We start from the raw sequence: 21,189 nt of genomic DNA on the forward strand, positions 1-21,189 counted from the left end.
CTAATTTGGATTTCTAGTGGCACAAATTCTCCTGGTTGCTGATTGAGAACTGTGAAATCTAAATAGGAAGACAGACCATCTTCAAAAGGAGAGATGTGTCTCCTTCCCAGAAAATCTTAAATCCATAAATAGCAAATGAAAGTGTTGAGCCCAAAGCATTCCATGAGGCCTTTTAAAATTTCTTCTTTCAAAGATTAAATTGGTAGAGATTAAGAATTTTGGGATCAAGAAGGTACAGGTCAAAAGAAAAAGATCAGAAACAAATATAGCTAGTTATAAAAGAAATTATATGCCCTGCAATTTTAATAAAAATTGAAAGGCGCCCAATTGACTCCAAGAAACTGAAGGGAAACACGGGTGACAGAAAGTCAGAGGACAGAAAGTCAGGGTGCAACCTGGAATTTGGCATTAACCAAGGTGGCTCCCTAGCCCAGTTAAGCCACTGCTCTCAGTATCTGTACACACACACACACACACACAGACTCATTTCATTTCATCCTCTGGCCCCGGAAAAAGATTCTGGTCACAGGCTCCATCGAAGGGCTCTTACAAAAAAGCAATGCAAATATAGAATCTTTCCTGTTGTCAGTTTATAAAAAGTGAATATTTATTAAGCAGAAGTGTGGCCATTTTAATGTAGAATTTAATCTGTTTTCAAAATCCAAGAGCAAGCAAAGGCAAGACGAAGTCATGTAAATAATGAATCTCTCTCACTTCTCACAGCGCTTGTTCCTATGCACAGTGGGTCACAGACAGGATAAGGAAGTATGCTCCATAGACTCCCTTTATCCCAGAGTTTCTCACTGAGCTCATTATCTCTTTGCCTACATGCAGGATTGAAAAATGATTCCAAACAGCGTGTATCTACTGAATGTTTGAAAAAGAACTTGAAGAGAGAGTCTTTCTTAGGTAACTATGCATTCTAATTTCTAAGTCTTATTACAAGAGCACTTTGTACCTACACTTATACTGAGTATCTCCTTTTATTGTTATTATTACTCTTCAAACTGAATGGGCCTGGGGTTGAATACCATCTTTCAGGGCTACTAGTTATATGAGTCTGGTCGATTTACTTAACATCCCCACACCTGATATCTGGTTATTCTTTTCATTTAAAATAAGTATGTAGGACTTGGCAAAACAAGTCAGGTGCCCAGTGAATGTTAATTTGGTTGAGTTAGTTTTGGTCCAGAACTGGAATTCATTTTCTTACAGTTATATACTCTGTGATAATGTCAGTTCAAAGGAAACACTTAGTCCCTGCGTGGTCCAGTGGGGTATCTTCTCAGAGAGCTGTTGGGTGACTGTCAAGGGGCTTTTCTTTTTTCTTTTCTTTCTTTTTTTCTTTTTTCTTTTTTTAGTGAGAGCATGCACAAGTGGGGCTGGGAGGGGGAGAGGGGCAGAAGGAGAGGGAGAGAGAGAGCCTTAAGCAGGGTCCATACCCATCACGAAGCCTGAAATGGGCTCAATCTCATGACCCTGAGATCATGACATGAGCCAGAATCAAGAATTGGATGCTTAGGGGCGCCTGGGTGGCTCAGTGGGTTAAGCCGCTGCCTTCGGCTCAGGTCATGATCTCAGAGTCCTGGGATCGAGCCCCGCATCGGGCTCTCTGCTCAGCGGGGAGCCTGCTTCCTCCTCTCTCTCTGCCTGCCTCTCTGCCTGCTTGTGATCTGTCAAATAAATAAATAAAATCTTTAAAAAAAAAAAAAGAATTGGATGCTTAAGTGACTGACCCACAGAGGCACCTCAAGGGCAATTTCAAAGTGGCATTTATCCCATGGGAATTCATGAGGGCTCAAGCCCTCATCTTCAGCCTTCCAGATACAGAACCTGATTTGTCCTATACTGATGGAGGGTCTTCTTCTCTGGGACTCTGTGTTAACTGAAGTCACAGAAATAGAAACATATGAACCAGAATGCTGATTCTTGAACTTACAGTAAAAATATTCCAGTGGTGGTGGTGGTAGTGGGGGTGCTAGTGGAGGAGGAAGAGGAGGAACCATTTATTAGAGGTACAAAACAAGAGAGATTGGCTCCACAGTGTCAATTTTTAGGAGGCCCTAAAAGCTTTCTCCCACCCTATCTCACAGCTAGAGTGTGCTAAGGTGGCCACATTCAGTTTTTCGTGTTCTAGATTCCTTTCTTCCTTCCTTCCTTTCTTTCTTTCCTTCTTTCTTTCTTTCTTTCTTTCTCTTCCCTCTCTCTCTCTCTCTCTCTCTTTCTTTCTTTCTTTCTAGATTTATTGGTTTTAGTTAGTTAAGAGAGAGCAAGAGAGAGAACACAGAGGAAGAGGGAGAAGCAGATTCTCCGCTGAGCAGAGAGCCCGAGGTGGGGCTCCACCCCAGGACCTTGAGATCATGACATGAGCTGAACGCAGATCCCCAACCAACTGAGTCACCCAGGCGCCCCTAGATTGCACTTTCTATTTTCTAGTCTATGCTCTCCATGCATCTTTCTCCAACTAAAGTACAGTAACATTCCAGTCCTGCCACCTTGAGTTCTCCCAGGCGGAAGTCCTGGGTGCCCTCAGACTCAAGTCACACAGTTAGACTCCAGGGTCTACTCCTCACTACATAGGAATGCCTTTTTTCCCCTTGGCTCGTGTTTCCTTTTTTCTGAGGGAAGATAGTTTATTGTAATGGCCTGGACTTCCTTTTAATCCCCCCACCCCTTCACTTACACCCTCCCCCTCCTCATCCCTCAGGAAGATGGAGTGGCTTCTCTAGTTGGTAAATTTGGGGGAAAAATGAGTGTGCAAGGTCCGCTCCTTTCATTTTGGCAGTTGACCTGCTCACAGAGAATGGGACTTCTCCTGTTCTCCACCCATCATGCCTCCTATGTGAGAGGTCAAGCACTACTCGAGGTGGGAAATCTACCTCATTCTGAGGCTTAGAATTAGGTAACCTCTCCCATTGCTAAAAGCCTTATTCCCTGATCTAGGTTTCTCATCGAAAAATGTGACTATGTTGACCCATCTAGCTTTCTTTTTTTATTTCTCAGTTGTTTCAGAAGTTGAGCAGGGCATACATAATGCTGTTTATTAGGCCATATCAAACATCCTGTGGCTGTTAGATGTTCACTAAAGCCACTACCACTTCTTATAGCACTAGACTGATCAACTCTCCTAGTTGGCCTGGGATATGGAACTTCAGGAGGTAAAACTGGGACAGTCCCAGGCAAACCGGAGTGATGGCTTACCCTACTGGGCACTCAGGAAGATTGGGTTTCTCAGTCTCTTCTAAAGGTAGTTGAAACCATGGAATGTGGGTGTCAGCAAGACCCCGTCATAGTTTCCATGACCCTCCATGCTCTCATTCCTTCTTACCTGTGTGCCTGAAAGTAAAAGACTCCAAGATGGGGCCATTCCATGAAAGAAACCAGGATGCCTGAATTGTCGCTTGAAGGAAAGCCTCACAATCTGTATCAGATGTGATGGGAACAATAAATAAATCTTTAGTTGTGTTAAGTGTTTGTTTCAGCAGTGAGTCTATACTAATTAAATAGTCCTCTATCATCCTTCGGAGAGCTGACTGTCCATTTCAGAGGAAAGCCTGATTTGCGTGTGGCTGACGCCTACACCACCACACTGTCTTTTCATGGGTGGCATTTTGGAAGTTCAAAGATTGCATAATGTATCTGTGTGTATCTGTGTTCTACATTCAGACCCAGTCCTGTGTAGCTGCATAACCCTGGACCAATCACTTGGCTTCCTGAGCCTCTTCTTCCCATATTTTATTTTATTTTATTATATTATATTTTGTTTATGGCTTTTTATAACATATTCATTTTATTTTATTTTATTTCTTTTCAGTGTTCCAAGATTCATTGTTTATGCACCACACCCAGTGCTCCACGCAATACGTGCCCTCCTTAATACCCACCACCAGGCTCACCCAACACCCCACCCTCCTCCCTTCCAAAACCCTCTGTTTGTTTCTCAGAGTCTATAGGTTCTCATGGTTTGTCTCCCCCTCCAATTTACCTCATTTTTCCTTTCCTTCCCCTAATGTCCTCCATGTTATTCCTTATGTTCCACAAGTAAGTGAAACAATATAATAATCTTCCCATATTTTAAATTGAGGGGAGAGAGTATATCAGTGGTTTATAAATATCTTTAGGTCATCATCCCTTGAAAATCTGATGAAGGCTGTGTTCTCCCTGTCCAGAAAACTACATGTACATCAGATCTTTGTAAGCTATCAGGAGGCTTCTGTAGCCACCCAAGAGTCATCTTCTCAATCTCCCTCTGTATGTCCTGCTCTGAGCTAGAATCTTTTGCTTTCAAAGCTTAATTAATAAACTTAAAAAATTATCAAGACTTATGTGCCAGTCACTATCCTGAGTTTTGAGGGTAAAATGGGGAACAGAATGGACATAGTCCATCCTTCATGAAATTTGCATTCTAATCTTATTATCAGGTCTTATTTTGCATTCCTGGGAAGACCCTGAATAGTATCTGACCACAGCACATTTTTTTATGATGGAAAAGCTCTGAGCCTTTGAATCAAAAAGATCTGGAGCCCTAGCTTTGTGTGTTGGTAGACAAACCGATTAACTGCCCTGAGCCTCAGTGGTCTTAAATGTTAAATTGTTATGTAGTTAAAGTACCTGAAGGGTTGTGGAGAGGGTTAAATAAAATATGAATATGAATATAAATATAAATATGAATATGAACAAAATAAGTAAATAGAGAGCTTAGAAGTAGTGAACACTTAATACATGTAAATAGGCACTCAATAATGTAAGATATGTAAAATACAATAACCTATGTGCTACCTTTTCTCCCCTTAAACTTAACCTTCTTGAAGGGAGGGACCATGACTCTTCTTCCTAAGGGCATAGTAGAAGCTCACTAAATGTCTGTCATTTCAACTGATTAGTTACGTGATACAATAGATCCTTATCATAATTAGCCTTTTGCCAGTACCAACAATCATGGTTATTTTGTTTCAAAACTATGGAATTATGTAGCTAATATAAAGTATGACTTGCAATAGCTTTATGCTTAATTTTCTATATTTTGAATCTAGGTTCTCATAAAATAACAGTGATTCCTATGTGTGACTATGATTAAATCTTTACAAATATGCAAATAATTTTATTGTTGAAAACTAAAGAAATTGTTTTATACTTTAATTTGTATGAATACATACAAAAATCATACTGGTTATAAACACGAATGGAAGGAGACAGTGATACAGAAACTTTTAAGAGAAGGTTAAAATATTTTCCTTATTATTTTTAAGTACAGATGTGCCAACGATCCTGGAATTCCCATTGTTTCAAATAAAGTGAGGTCATTGTGAAAAGATTTGGTTTGGGAGAGCTGAGTCATACTTCTGTATCCTGTCCTATCAAACTGCTCCCTGGTCTTTACCCATTAGAAAAATTGGCAATTGCACCCCTCAAACTGTTGGAAAGGGAACCTAAACAACACCTCTGTCTCAAAACTGGCCATTTCCTATATTCTACTCCCTTGATGTTGACCTGAAATCTTTGTTTACAGATTTTGACAGTAAAAGAGTTAATAGATTTAGACTACTATTGACAAATTGTCCAATGAAATAAAGTTGACAACGTTAACAAGAACATTAATGCAATTTTTGCTAATGATGACTCACACTGATGATATGGTAGGAATTAATAAACTGGATCCATTAAAAAAAATCCAATGACAGTTGTTAAATATGGTAAGGCAGATTTTATTTAGAACCACCATGATAGATTTGGGGACCACTTTGATGGAATTCTGATGTGGGTGGGGAGAGAGATTGGATTAAACTTTGAATGCAGCATGGGCACATGGGAATTTATAGCTAAAGAATAAGGTGGGAATCAGTGCAGGGAAGATTACTTAGAGGAAACATCTGGAATTGGGGTGTTTGGTTAAATTAACCTAACAGGGTTCTTACTGAAGATAGGCTAGGGTGATGGGACATTTGCCTGGGGGATGGCCGAGGACCATCAGATATTGAAGGTGGGAGGTTCTGATTAAACTGACTAGGCAGGGTTCTTGTTAAGGCTGGATTTTGCAAGGACGTGCTCAGATGGTTCTAGAATAAGGATAAGCAACCTGACCCAAGTTTGGTGAAAAAAGAATATTTGTCAGTTCCCCAGCCTCTAGGGGCTCTGATGGATCCCTGAATAAAGCATTCTCATTGCAAGCTCTAATGACCCATCCCCACATGGGGTTTTCAGTCACCTGACAGGGAGATAGTAAACAAGGAATTAAAGAATATAATAAGTTTTAAAAGGGCACAAATAGGAAACTGTGAAGGAAAATAAGACAGGACCCCTTTGGTAAATCCATCAGGGGAGGCATTTTGAGGAGGCTTTGAGTAGAAGAAAGAGAAGGTGCTAGTCCAGGGAACAAGCAGAAGGATGAGTCCCCAGGCAGAAGAGAGAGGTGTGGGCACTGCTTTGGCATTGAGGCAGGATGAGCCTGGTGTCATTTCTGGAGCAACAGAGAGCCTGTGTCCCTCGTGTGCAGTAAAGACAATGCCGAATGCTAAGATGGAGAGGGAGCCAGGCCCGACCATGTTTTGTTCAACATACACTGGTAAACCAGTGAAGGGCTTGTGGGAATTGAACCAGGTTGGGATTGGACCTGATTTGCATTTTATTTATTTATCTTCCCATATAAATAGAGGTTATAAGATGTCCGTCATCAAAAAAAATAAAAACTAAAAAAAAACAAACCGCTAGGATCAGATGGTTTAATAGGCAGATTCTATCATTCTTTTTATTTTTTATTCATTCTTGGTTTTACTTTTTAGTTTTTTTTTAAGTTTTTATTCAGGGGCACCTGGGTGGCTCAGTGGGTTAAAGCCTCTGCCTTCAGCTTGGGTCATGATCTCGGGGTCCTGGGATCGAGCCCCGCATCAGGCTCCCTGCTCAGTGGTGAACCTGCTTCCTCCTCTCTCTCTGCCTGCCTCTCTGCCTACTTGTATCTCTGTCTATTAAATAAATAAATAAAATCTTAAAAAAAAAGTTTTTATTCAATTTCCAGTTAGTTAACATACAATGTAATATGAGTTTCGGGTGTGCAATATAGCGATTCAGCAATCCCGTCCGTACATCACCCAGTGCTCATCATGACCAGGGCACACCACCTCCATCACCTCTTTCCCCCCCTCCCCTGCTCACCTTCCCTCTGGTAACCATCAGAGTGTTCTCTAGAGTTAAGCGTCCATTTCTTGGTTTGCCTCTCTTCCTCTAGTTTTTTTTCCCCCTTTGCTCCTTTGTTTTGCTTCTTAAATGCCACATATGAGTGAAATCATATGGTATTTGTCCTTCTCTGACTGACTCATTTCATTGCATTTTAAAGTGATTGCTTTGCATTATGTGAGGAGAACCAGTTGTCGTGGGTCCAGAACAGAAGGAATGAGACCAGTTGGAGGCATTGTAACAGTGAGTGAGAGATCATGGGGCTTCTGTAAGGTTGATTGGCCATTGGGCCCTGAAAATGGACAAATTAATATATCTCAGAGTTAAATACATGTTTTTTTAAAAAAATAATGAGAATTGAGGATTTTCTTTATTTTTTTAAAGATTTTTCTTATTTATTTGAGAAAGAGAACAAGAGAGAGAGAGAGCATGAGCTGGTTGAGGGGCCTCAGGAGAAACAGATTCCTTACTGAGCAGGGAGCCTGATGCAGGGCTCTATCCTGGGACTCCGGGATCATGACCTGAGCTGAAGGCAGTTGCCTAACAAACTGAACCACCCAGGTGCCCCAAGAATTGAGCATTTTAATGTTGATGTTACCCCTAAGAAAGGCACTAATGTTATGGAAAAAATAATGCCCAATTTCCACATAAATGCATAGAACTGACACATAATTTTTATGTATTTTTTTATTGAATTCTCATGCCTAGGCAGAAGAGAACACCTACACCAGCCATAACTATAGGAGCTTTGAAACAGAGACTGATTCTTCTGCCAAGCAAACTCCTGTTCTCTGTGATTAGCAGAGGCTGAGTCATGCAGGCAACAAGCCTGTTTATATACAGTTGTCTGAAAATAGGCTGGACGGTAGAAGGAGGGGAAAGGTGGAAATCATATTCCCAAGTTGTTCTTACTAATTTCCTTTTGGGGACATTGGGTGCATGGGGATCTATTATCAAAGATGTGTCAGCTTATCCTGGGAGGCTGTAGTGAATGGATTCTGTGTGTACATGTGTGTATCTCACTACTTTAATAACCCATACATCACCATAGCTAACTACAAACAAAACAAGCCCACGGAAATTCCATCAGTGAAAAAGTTTTGAGTGAAATGGTTTCATGTGGTGACATAAGTACCTCCCTCTGTCATAGCAAACTTTATATGAATCTACATTGCCTGGCAGCCAATAAGACAGGTTTGACATAAATAACTTGGTAAACTCACTCTACAGAAGCTATAGTCTATAAGGCAGAATCTGGGCCTGTACTCTGGGTGATGAATTTATCACAGAAAACAGCATTCTTTGATATGAACCTCATAAGGGAAAGGGAGACCCAGTACTCTGCTTCACCTCAGGCTTTAACCCCATTTCCTCTCCAGAGGCTGCACGCTGGGGCTTGCTTGGCTGGTTGAAATGTTGGCGGAGGGGGTCAAGGGGGAGTGCTACCTGAGACCAGAACAAAAATCTGGGGTCAGCTCAGCTCAGCTCTCATTTTTCCACAGGGCAAAGCAGTCAATGTGTTTGTTTACTTACTTACTAACAAACACATGAAGTTTTGTGAGAGGGGAATGAAAGGAAAATAAGTAATACATAAACTATAGTTTATATATACTTATATATTAATGACTGAACTGTAAGGTAATTTGTTTTGCGAGATTTTAAACATATCAATAAGGCTCTAGTCCAGGATATAGAAGACGCGCCCCCCTCCACCAAAATTATTCAAAATTGGTGTTAATTGTTGAGGAAACGCTGGTAAAAGTTTCACAATTTCAGAAGCATGGAAAAAATCAAAATTTCTTTTCTCCCTTCTTACAGCCTCTCCTCTCAGAGCAACCACTGTTACATGGGGTCCACACAAGCACACACAAATTTATGTGTAATAGGTAACATAGTACTAACACAAAGCAGAAAGCGCATATTTTTTTTCAAGCAGGGATTCTACTACACATACTATTCTGTAAATTGCCTTTTTTTTTTAAAGATTTTATTTATTTATTTGACAGAGAGAGATCACAAGTAGACGGAGAGGCAGGCAGAGAGAGAGAGGGAAGCAGGCTTCTCGCTGAGCAGAGAGCCCGATGTGGGACTCGATCCCAGGACCCTGAGATCATGACCTGAGCCGAAGGCAGCGGCTTAACCCACTGAGCCACCCAGGCGCCCCTGTAAATTGTCTTTTTACTCGCTAGACACTGTACTTAAAGAGCTGCCTCATGCTTTTTAATGGATGCTTATTATTTTGCCAGTCTCCAACTGGTAAACATTTAGAAAGTTATTTTCAGTTAAGAAGTTTTCTGTGTAATGGTAAGATTCTTTCTGTGTGAGGATGGAATGTACCTATGCTATGGGATGATTTTTATCTAAATGCTTATAAACCACCTATGGATATGAACTGAGAACCATTTGAGTTTACGGAAAATAGGCCCTGAGGCTTTACGGAACTCATCCAAGGTTGGAGGGCACTGAGCGGTCTGCCTTCTTCTCAGCCTGGGGTCTTTCTTTTTGAGCCAGCGAAGCCACTGTCCCCTGGGGGACTGGAAGGGCACCGAGAGGGGGAATAAGCTTTCCGCAGAGAAAATAATACAAGGAAAGGAGGCAGGAAAGTGACACAACGGGCAAGGGAAGGAGGAAGAACAAAGGGAGTCGGTGACCTTGCCAGCCGCCCTCGAAGAGAAAAGAGAGACCACAGGAGGGACTAAGGAACTGTGTGGAGATCCTTGGAGCCATTTTTTTCAAAGGATATTCTGTTGCCAAAATAAAATTTAAGGGAGAAGCCAGAAAGCATTCACATAGGAAGGACATTGTGAAATTTTGATTAAGTCCTGGCAGATGACTCAAAGAACATTGCTGTGACTCAGATTGGAATAAAAAAGCATGATGCAAGCTTGAGGAGGGGAATGGTTTTCATGCAGTTATTTTGGGGCTCATGCATACCAGTGATGAAGGTCATAAAAACGACGTATGTTGCCTCTAGGCAAAATTGCAGTGGAGCTGCCAACCCTGTCTGGGTCCCCACTCCCTCATCCTCAACTTTCTCCCACCTTGGATGGCATCCTCCCCCTTCTGGTGCCCTGAGTCACCGTGGCAGCTCCCCAATTTCTATAGTGTGGGGGCGAGCTTAGCGGCAGCAATTTAAGAATGCTATAAAGCAAGACAAATAGCAAAGTTTCTAAAAGATGTGTTTATCCACGGTCTACATTATATGAAGAGCAAGTTAATTGGTCATCTCAAACAATATTTCTTTTACTTTGTAGGAGGTGTTTTGGGGGATTGGAGAAAGTGAAATCCCGCCCAGGTCACACACTAATCCTTTGTACTGTTGACCATGGTCCTCATGTTCTCTCTGCTTCCTCCTTTTCAAAATCTGCTCTGAGGACCAGTGGGGATGAGCTCAGATAAGGCACTTCTGGATTATAAGCTCAGCTGCTGCAACGACTGGGCCTATCGCATGAGTCAGGGAACAAGACTTAACCCAAAGAGTCCATCTATTTGGGGTGCATGTTAGTTGGTGGAGTATTCTGGAAGAGAAGTTGGTCCTCACAGCCTCCTGATGTTTGTCCACCTCTCCGTCTGCTCCCAAGACAAGGTGAAATGACAGTCCAGGGATTCAGCTGATGCTTTTAGGATAAGGAGAAACTACGCTGTCATTGGTCAAATAAATAAAATATTGGGTAGATTCTCAAGTATGTTAAGATATATGAATGAAGATATCTTCATTGTGAGTGAAATGTGCTATTTTAAATACACTGGGCCCTTTTCCTAGGCTCAAGCCTGATAAGGACAGGGCTCTGGTGAAGAGTTCTGAACGGGCTGAATACAGGGGTTGCCCTCAGGGAGTTCATAAGAGGATGTTAAAGTGGAAGTTTTAACCTAGTGGTTGATGTTCCAGGGAATTTCATTCCTTACTGCCTTTCTTAAGGGGAGGAGGCAGATTAACCAGAGACCGTTTGTAGGAAACAGAAACTACTCTAGATATTTTAATCAAAATGAGGTTCATTTCAAGGGATTTGGTGGTTTGAAAGTTTTAGAAGGGCTGTAGGAGCAGACTTTGGGCTTGGCCTACAGAGGTTGACATTTGGGGCAGACCCACTGAATGTGCCCCAGGCAAGCTGTCACTCTGGCCACTCTCCAGAGATGCGGAGTCAGGAAGCTAAACCTAGAACTTGGAACCATGACGTCAGGCTCATACCACTGGAGCTGTGATCCAGAGAGAAGAAGACATCTGCCATGGACTGATACAGCTGCTTCTTAGTGTCCGTGAAGCTAATGAGTGGACGCTGGATCATGGATGCCGAAAAGTACTATGCCTATCTCCGTGGCCTTGTTGGCAGGGAGAAGGTCCCTTGCCCCACCTGCCTGCTCCATTCTGCCTTCTGAGTCTTGTTCAAGTGCCTTCAGTTGACAGAACCCGATTTGTATTCAGAACCCTAACTGCAGGAGAATCTGAACGTGATGATTTTCAATTTTGCAGTGTAGAAAAGTAGAGAAGACAAGAAATTGGAGTCGATGCTAGGGACCAGTTCACCATATCTGCTATAGAAGGGAGGACTAGGGTGGGAGTGGCATCAGGGGCATGACTCCCATTTCTTCAGGTCCAGGGAGATGAGCTTCAGAGACACCACTTGGAGAGCTAGCAATGTGTCCTCCACATTTTGCAGTTTAGGAGCGGGGGATGGGAGGGATTCTGACCCCCGCCTGGGGAACCTAAGATTGACAGGTGCTCTGACTGCAGAGGCTGAGGTGATTTGGAGCTACATTGTGACTGGCCTCTTCTCTCAGAGCTGGGGATTCGAAAGGAAGAAAGTAAAAGGAAGCACGAAGATTTCCAATGGACATATAATGGCCTCCACTCAAAAAAGAGGTGGTATGGAATGACTCCAGTCCGTGCAAGTCGTTGTCTGAAGTGGAGGAGAGGCTGTGTAGCAGGAAGAGAGTGGAGATGGGCTCTGAATTCTTAGGAGTTAAGCAAAGAGCTGTAAGCATGGAGAAGGAGGAGATTGGAACAACCCTATTAAGAAGGACTCCCAAGAATTGACAGACTTTCGCCCTAAGGAAAGGAACCGGGTTTTATACTCTGCTAGCCCTGCTGGGTGTGTTGAAGGCTCAAATCAGCTTCAGACAAGTACGAATGGTCCTGCTGCCTTGAATCTCCTCTCTCCCTATATTCATGGGTCAGAAACCAAGTACAGGAAGGGGAGGAGGAGGAACCGCAAGGTGGTGAAAGTGGAGAAATGGACTGAATTGCATCTCCTCATCTTCAATTCCAATGTTGAAGGCCGAAGCCCTAACCCCCAGTGTAACTGAATTTAAGACAGGGCCATTAAGGAAGTAACTGAGGTTAAATGAAGCCCTGATCCAATAGGATTAGTGCCCTTATCAGAAGAGACACCAGAGAGATCTCTCTGTCCACCTCATTAGGACACAGCTAGAAGGCAATTGTCTGCAAGCCAGGAAGTCAGTCCTCACAAGGAACTGAAATGGTCAGTTCTTTGATCTTGGACTTCTTCACCTCCAGAACTGTGAGAAATAGATTTCTGTTCTAGAAACTATCTAATCAACAGTGTTTTGTTGGGGGTAGCCTGAACACACTAACACAGTGAGCAGCCAACCAAGCCCTTTCTCCATCTAATTGTAACCTACAAGCTAGAGGAACACTCTCAACTTTAAAATGAGTTTGGAATTTCAGTAATTATATAGAGCTGGGCTTTTTGCTTGTTTAACTGAAACCACAACTTGTTACATATTCCCAGAGTGAACAGAAACATCATGGGGTTGTTTCAGGTTTTTTTCTAGGGACTAGAGAAGAAATAGCCTGAAGACTGAATTTAAGGAGACAGTGGGGACAGAAAAGAAAGCTGTTTGATGAGTCCATCCGAAGAATAGTTCTTGTTCAACATATTGATTATAAATTAGCCTCAGAAACCAATACATAATGGTTCATAGTCAAGATAACCTACATATCCTTAAGGAGACAGAATGACTACAGGCCTCTTAGAAAGGACTGTACCTGGCCGAGTGTACCAGTCAGAGCTGGATCAGCTCACCAGGGAAACAAAGACAAAGAGAGTAGGAGAGCAGGCTGAGGTGTTGAAACCTATCCAAGTCCAGCACAAGGGATGGGACTGTTGGCCTAACTGCCTGAAATGTTTCCATTTCCATAGCAAACAGTCCCTTTAGTGGGTGAGAGGGCATCCATCTTTCTTTTTTTTTTTTTTTAAAGATTTTATTTATTTATTTGACAGACAGAGTTCACAAGCAGGCAGAGAGGCAGGCAGAGAGAGAGAGAGGGAAGCAGGCTCCCCGCAGAGCAGAGAGCCCGATGTGGGACTCGATCCCAGGACCCTGAGATCATGACCTGAGCCGAAGGCAGCGGCTTAACCCACTGAGCCACCCAGGCACCCGGCATCCATCTTTCTAAATAGAGAGATGCTCCTTAGGGTTGATTAATTACCATTGTTGTGATTCCATCATCATCTTTGGGTAAATCAGCTCACCATGTAACAAGTTGAGAGAGAGAGAAAATGCTAGGGGTTGAGGGGAGTGTTGGGGTAAGGAGGAAGAGAGGTGGTACAGTGGGGGAAGCCTAAGATTATTTCAGCCTCACAGTTGTATTTCTCATTAAAAATGTACACAGTAGACACACTGGTAATTCTGATTATACTTGGGCTTCCCATAGCTGGGTCCAAGAGCAAGATGTACCGACTTGGTAACACAAGTTTTTGAGTCTTCTGGATGACTTGATAATTCATGGTAAATTCATGGATTGTCATTCTGGTTTGTGTATATCAGTCCCAGTGAGTTTGGTTAATGTGAATCTGTCCCTGCAGGAGGAGTTTTTTCTCAGTGTCTACCAAATATCAATCAACTGGTCAAGCAATAGATTGATAAAATTTCTAGTTTTAAATCTGATACCCACATACTAGTAAATTATCAAGATAAATACTTTATTGTGAATCTCTTGGCAGCTAGCTTGCTGTACTTCTGGAAACATGCATTGTCAACTGCTTTTCCATTTTCAAACGTACCAAAGGTCTACATTAACAGAGGGAGAACTCAAGCTTGTGAGCCCTCTAGGAATCCATGCAGATCATGGCATTTAAGCTGGAGTTGTTTAATGAATCACAATCTAATTTCCTCTACTGTTCATGACTGTTTTGTTGCTGAAAATGTTTGCCAAGCAGTCTTACAACTTCTTACTTTAATGTATTCAAGCATTTGGCATATGATAGGTAAACTGCCTCAGGTGTTCAGCACAGAGACCAGCTATAATTGAGGTGGAAATAACAATTGTGTAAATAGTCTGACAAGGAAATGTACTTTCTTCCCAGGTGCTGAAAGCCAGATCAAGGAGAGTATATCCATTAGCTACCCCTTGTCTGGCTTCTTCAGCCACTCTGGCCCTTTTCCCAAACAGGATAATTCTCATTACTAAAATAGAACAGCTCTAAAGCAAGCAGGCCACATGATGTTTAGATGGGGTGAGGACCCGTGACAAACATTCCTGACCTTCTACCAATGTGAAACCAGAGTAGGTTAATGTCTTCTTTGCAGGAAGAAACCAAATCTGATGGGTCACAGGGAATCCAGATTTTGATGAGAAAAGTTGACCCTGATAAAAGCAAAAAATGTGGCCTCTTTTCACCACTTGTCTGTAAATCATGTAATTGACCAAACAAAATGAAACCATTCTTTCAGGCATAAGAGTCAGCATTTCAGAGAAGTCTGTTTGTTTAATGTTAGATTTTTGAAGATGTTGACTACATTATCAAAATTTGGTATACCCCCTAAAGGAAATCAACACACTCTTTAAAGTCTAATTGTGGTTTAGACTGCTCAGTTGCCGAGCAAGGGACAATGTAATGTGTTTGGACACCCTCTCCTATGTGATTCTAGAATTTTACCAGAAATGAACAAATGCATAGCAAAGTAGGGTGGGTTTATAGGTTTAAAAGTCAATAAAGCTAAAGATAGAAACTTAGCAAAGTGGAAATAAAGAACAATTCTCTAATTTACATACCATAAAATTCACCCATTGGGAGTGTTCAATTATTTTTCACCAAATGGCAGTTGTACAACCATTATCATACCCAGTTTTGGAACTTTTCTATTGCCTCAGAAAGTTCTCTTATGCCAATTTGCAGTAAATCTTCACTCTAGCCTCAGGCTAAGACACTAACCTAATTTCTGTCTTTATAGATTTCTTATAAATGGAATACAATATGTACTCTTTTGTACATTTGGCTTCTTTCAGTCAGCCTGATTTTTGGCTGTTAGGAACAACACTGTGATGAACATTCTGTACAAATCTCTGTAGATATTTGATTTTTCTATCTCTTGGATAGATGCTTCAGAGTAGGATTGCTAATTATGTGGTAAGGTTATGTTTAACTTTTTAAGAAGCTACCAAACCATTTTCCAAAGTGGCTTTGCCACTTTACATGCCCATGAGCAAAGTATGAAGGTTATTTCTCCATGTCCCCTCCAACACTTCTTATTGTCTGTCTTGATTTTAGCCATTCTGGTGAGCATGAAGAGGTAAGTCATTGTTCTTTTAATTTGCATTTTTTCTAATGAATAATGACATGAACACCTTTTCATATGTTTTTAAATGTTGCTATATTTTCTTTGGTGAAATATTCATTTAAATATTTTGTTTATATTTTATTGGGTTATTTGTCTTATTATTGAGTTGTGAGAGTTCTTAATATATTTTGGATATAAGTCTTTTTTTATAGATATGATTTGCAATTATTTTCTCCTAGTCTGTGACTTGTTTTTTGTTTTCTTGGTAGGGTCTTTTGAAGAACAAAAGTTTTTAATTTTGATAAAGTCCAATGTACCAGTAGTTTTATTTTGTGGATCATCTTTTGGTGTGATTGGCTTTTTCTTCCTTTTCTTTCTTTCTTTGGACTGGGGGGCATTCTACTATAAACTCCTTCATGGGAACATATATTCTCCTCAGTTCCCTTTGCTATATCCCTAAAGTTGTGCAGGAGTAGTCTACTGTAGGAAAATAACGATAGAGAAAAGTTTTCAGATTGTTACAATCTCTAAAAGATTGTATAAAGAATGGAGAAAAATGAGCCTGCATGAGATGAAGTGGGAATAGAACCTAAAACACAGCATGGAAGTTACAATTAGACAAATGGTGCAGTAAACCCAACATTAAATTAATATTCACAATAGGGTGGAAAACAGGAGGGAACAAGTGACTACCATTTAACACTATTGATTCTTTCCGGCAATTATAAAAGGAAAAGCAGAGGCCTCTGGGGGGACCTTGACTCAAGGTGGACCATGGGAGGCGCTGGTGATGGCTTCCTCTCCATCATTCTCTTATCTCTCTTCTGGTGATGTAGATTTGAGTGAGTTAGGAAAGTGTCAAAGAGAGGAGAGAGAACAGTGCACTCAGCCAGTAACATACATAGAAAATAATGACGTGGAAATGTTGGAGTTGGAAAACTCAGTCTTGTATCCTGGCTTTGCCCTCAGCTAGCTAAGTCACGTCAGGCCAGATACTTGATCTCAGAGTGTTAGTTTCTTCCCCTGTAAAATGGGAACAATAATTCCACATCACAGAGGGGTGTGAGGATCAAGGGTGTGTGTTGGGGGTCGGGGGGGTGCTTCTGAATGTGCCTGCAGCATAGTAGGACCCCAGTAGACTCTACCACAAGGACCCAGAGAAGTTCTGGGGCAAAGTATACTTTGGTGTGGGAGGTGTGCTGGCATTAGGTCCTGGAAGGTCAGAGAAGAAAACAACCATTTGAGGCAAAAGTCTACACTCCTGCTATCAACCTACTGAGACACTAAGAACAAGAATTCCGGTGCCTTCAGTAATCTGATTCGAGGAGCGGAATATAGAAAAGGCTCTCTGGGAGAAAGAAACCCTGTAGTTTTTGTTGTTTTTATCTCGAGTTATTAGAGGTATAGCAGATCTTAGACTCTAATTGAAAGATAAATGATACTGGAGAACAAATGGGAGGGGAAGAGATTAGTTGAAATCTAAGCACTGTCATTGAAAAAGAAAAAAATCAGGAAGAAATTTTCTCATCAGTTAAATGAAGGGGTTGGTGCAGCTAACCTCTGAGACCATTTCTTGTTTATGATTCTATCATGATGAAAAGCTTTGCAGAGAAGCAAGACTGTACTTACCAGAAGGAGAGTTTCCAGAGAGATTTTAAGGTGGTTGATAAGATAGAGTTGCCCAAAAATTTCCCTAAAGAGGGAATGGATTCTGAGTAAAACAAGAAAGCAGAAATAAAGAATTTCTACCTTAAGACACATGCCAACATTTAAAAATTACTATATAGAAAACACTGAGGCCAAATATAATTCCATATGTAGAATCTTTTTTGTATAAAAATTTAGGAAAAGTTGATATTTTGGAATGTGACTCTGGGGATGGGTAACTTTCAGATTGCAATGTTAGACATAGCAATTAAATTTGGAAAGGCCTAGAGATTTGCAAATGGCTTATGTGAATCAGGAAGACAATTGAGAGACAGCTCATTTAAAGGACCTAGACCTGCACCTGGGCTTGAAGGAATACCGTGGCCCGCATATGTCACAATTATATAGATCAACATTGAAAAGAGTATTTCCAGAGACTGGCAATTTGCCCCTAATTCTCTAGGTGGGCAAATCTGGTTGCCAGCACCCAGCCACTTAGACCCACCAGGCAGATTTATTTGTGTCATATATAATGGCTGTGACAGAGTTTGAAAATATATGCTTCAACACTTAAATATGATGTTCTATAAAAATATAACTACTAAAATAACCTAGTCCTCACACCTGTGCTGAAGAGTTCTCATTCTTCCCTCTGTGTCTTTTCTTCACTCTTCACCGCTCTGCTCTTTGTTTGGACTGCATCACAGGGCCCTTTGCCTCCTAGGTCCCTGCGGGGACCCTGGCAAATACCATACCCCAGTGCTAGGTGTTGGGGAAGAAACCTGACTAAGTTTATCAACCTCAGGAGAATGGGGATTTTGTGTGGGTGAGTGTGCGTGTGTGCATGTGTGTATGTGTTTAACTACAATAGCAACATATGCTGATTTTGAAAAATTTCTGTATATATCAAACTATGTAGAGGAAAAATTGAGAGGCATCTTTTCCTTTTAAATCAGAAGTTCCTAAAAGTACATCCAAATAACCTATGTAGTTTTATTTCATAATTTTCTACACTGTCTCTATTCTCACCCTTTATACTGTGGTACTCACAGAACTTGGTCTTATGCTCACAGCTGAAACACAAGTGAAGGGAATGCTGACTTTGAACAATACTGTCTCCCTGAGATACACCCTCTCTCATTATCGCTATTCTCCTCTTTTCAATGAATAACCATTTAATTATGGCAACCTTGCTAACCATAATCTTATGGTATTTTTTCCTTCTGAACAATGTAAAGGTATTTTTGAGTAAAAGAAATATTTTTTAATTTCAAAAATAGTACATCACTGGGACACCTGGGTGGCTCAGTCAGTTAATCATCTGCCTTCTGGGATCAAGTCCCACATGGGTCAGGCTTCCTGCTCAGCGGGGAACCTGCTTCTCCCTCTCCCTTTGCCCTTCCCCCTCTTTGTGCTCTCTCACTCTCTGTGTGTCAAATAAATAAATAAAATCTTTTAAAAAAATAGTACAGGGACGCCTGGGTGGCTCAGCTGGTTGGGCAGCTGCCTTCTGCTCAGGTCATGATCCCAGCATCCTGGGATCGAGTCCCACATCGGGCTCCTTGCTCATCCGGGAGCCTGCTTCTCCCTCTGCCTCTGCCTGCCATTCTGTCTGCCTGTGCTCGCTCTCTCTCCCTCTCTCTCTCTCTCTGACAAATAAATAAATAAAATCTTTAAAAAAAATAGTACATCACTATGAACACCTTAAGCAAAAACAAATAAAAATGTAAATGTGTCCCATTCCCCTCCCAATCCTTACCCCCAAACCACCTCCATTCCATACTCAGGGATGACCATTGCTTAAACATATTTTGAAAATGCCTGAATAAGCAGAACACATTATCTTAAGATGTTTTTAAGATATGAAAAAAAAGTTAGAGAAAGAGAATTAGCTTGTATCTTGTCCATACACAAAATGGGCTCAAGGTGAGAACAAAGCCTACAAAGGGGGAAGCAAAAAGACTATGAGACAAGGCTAAAAAAAAAACAAAACAAAACAAAAACCCACAACATTCTGGGAGAAAAGTGTACCCCTAGAGAGGAATTCAGTTTGTTGGAGGGAAATGAAGAAGAGATTCAGTTTTACCAAGTTTTAAGAATTGAAACTTCCAGGGAGAAGTAGAGATAGAGTGTGGTTCACAGAGCATGGGAAACAGCTCACTCAAGGGAATGTGGAGGGCTCCAGCCGAAGCATGACAGGGTCCCTCAGGTCTTTCAGTAAGATGAACAGAGGAGACAACATCTGATTGCTAGACACTCAGTTTTAAGGCCTTGGGCACAACCCATTTGGCATAGAGGCAAAGGGATGATGGAATGGACAAAACAGGGCTGGTAATAAGAAAATATTAAGCAGACAACAGTCTGACATTAACAGCCCCAGTGGTATATTGACATTTTTAACAGAAGATTTATAATTAGGAAGTGGGGGCGCCTGGGTGGCTCAGTGGGTTAAAGCCTCTGCTTTCGGCTCAGGTCATGATCCCAGGGTTCTGGGATCGAGCCCCACATCGGGCTCTCTGCTCAGCAGGGAGCCTGCTTTCCTTCCTCTCTCTCTGCCTGCCTCTCTGCCTACTTGTGATCTCTGTCTGTCAAATAAATAAATAAAATCTTTAAAAAAAATTTAAATTATAATTAGGAAGTGTGGCTAAGAAACTAAAGAGTGATATTTAGTACCAAGTAGGGTACAAGTGAAAATCTTTCTGTTTTTTGTTTATGACTATGACTGCTTATAGAGCCCACTGCTGATTCGTAACCAGACTTAGAATTTCTTTTTTCTCCCCCAAATAGTCACCATGTTTTTGGAGATCACTGTGTTGAGATTAGACCCCTAAGGGCATTTTGCGTGAGAAAACATTTGAAAATAAGATCCCGCACAAGCTTTCAGAGGGCTAATTGTGGGCTTGAGCCCATTTAGGAAAGAGAGAAAAATCCTCCCTAAGGGGAAGTGGGAAGAAAAATGAGGAACAAAACTGCAAGAAAGAGGTAGGCTAGAGATGTTTATGCTTGGTAACTGTGAGTTATCGGTTTCTGAGTGTGATATAAAAAAAAATTAATAGACAATGATTGAACAGGAAGTTATAAAGTGGAGGGAAATGAATGAATTCTCCAACGTAGGGTTAAACTATGTTTGTTATTATTATTATTATTAAACACTTATTATTCATTGAGCTAGGTTTTTTTAGGTATAGGAGTTATTAAGAGAGTTGTTGTCCAGGAAGACATAAGGCTTGCCTCGTTACTTATTTTTTAAAACCGCCTTTGTAGCACTTTTCCCACTAGAGTATGTTGATCATTAGGTTGAAATCTGGCTTTGCAACCCAATTTCCCCGTCCGAGTAGACGGATGCCTAACTGTTGAGCCTCAAGACCAGAACGGAGGACTATAGAGCAAGCATTTCTTCAACGGAGCAGACCCCAGCCAGTGAGTAGCAGAGGGAGTGTTTAATAGCGTGGCAGTAAATAAAGGAGTAACACTAACTGTTTCTACCTCCAGTCCTGAGTAGCTGTCCAAACCCAGAGCCTCAAAATGGCAGTCACTGATTTACCCTCTTAGAAATCACATACTTAGCCACATGATTTTTAAAAAGAAAGAAAATCCTAATTGCATTTAAGTAAGTTGAATATCAAGAACCCCGGATATGGGTAGAATTCCTTTGATTGTAAGGCACAATGTGGTCATGTGCTAATGGGAAAAAAAAAAAAAATTCCACATGCTGAGATCCAGGGAAGCTGATCAGCCAGCCATGGGAAAGGTGAGAACCAAGTCAGCTTTAGACACTGGCTATGTTCTCCCCTCTCCTTTCCTGTTCTCCTCATCCTTTCCCTCCTCCTTCTTTCCCCCCTTTCCCTT

Source organism: Lutra lutra, chromosome 5 (assembly GCF_902655055.1).
Source record: "Lutra lutra chromosome 5, mLutLut1.2, whole genome shotgun sequence".
Lineage (NCBI taxonomy): Eukaryota > Metazoa > Chordata > Mammalia > Carnivora > Mustelidae > Lutra > Lutra lutra.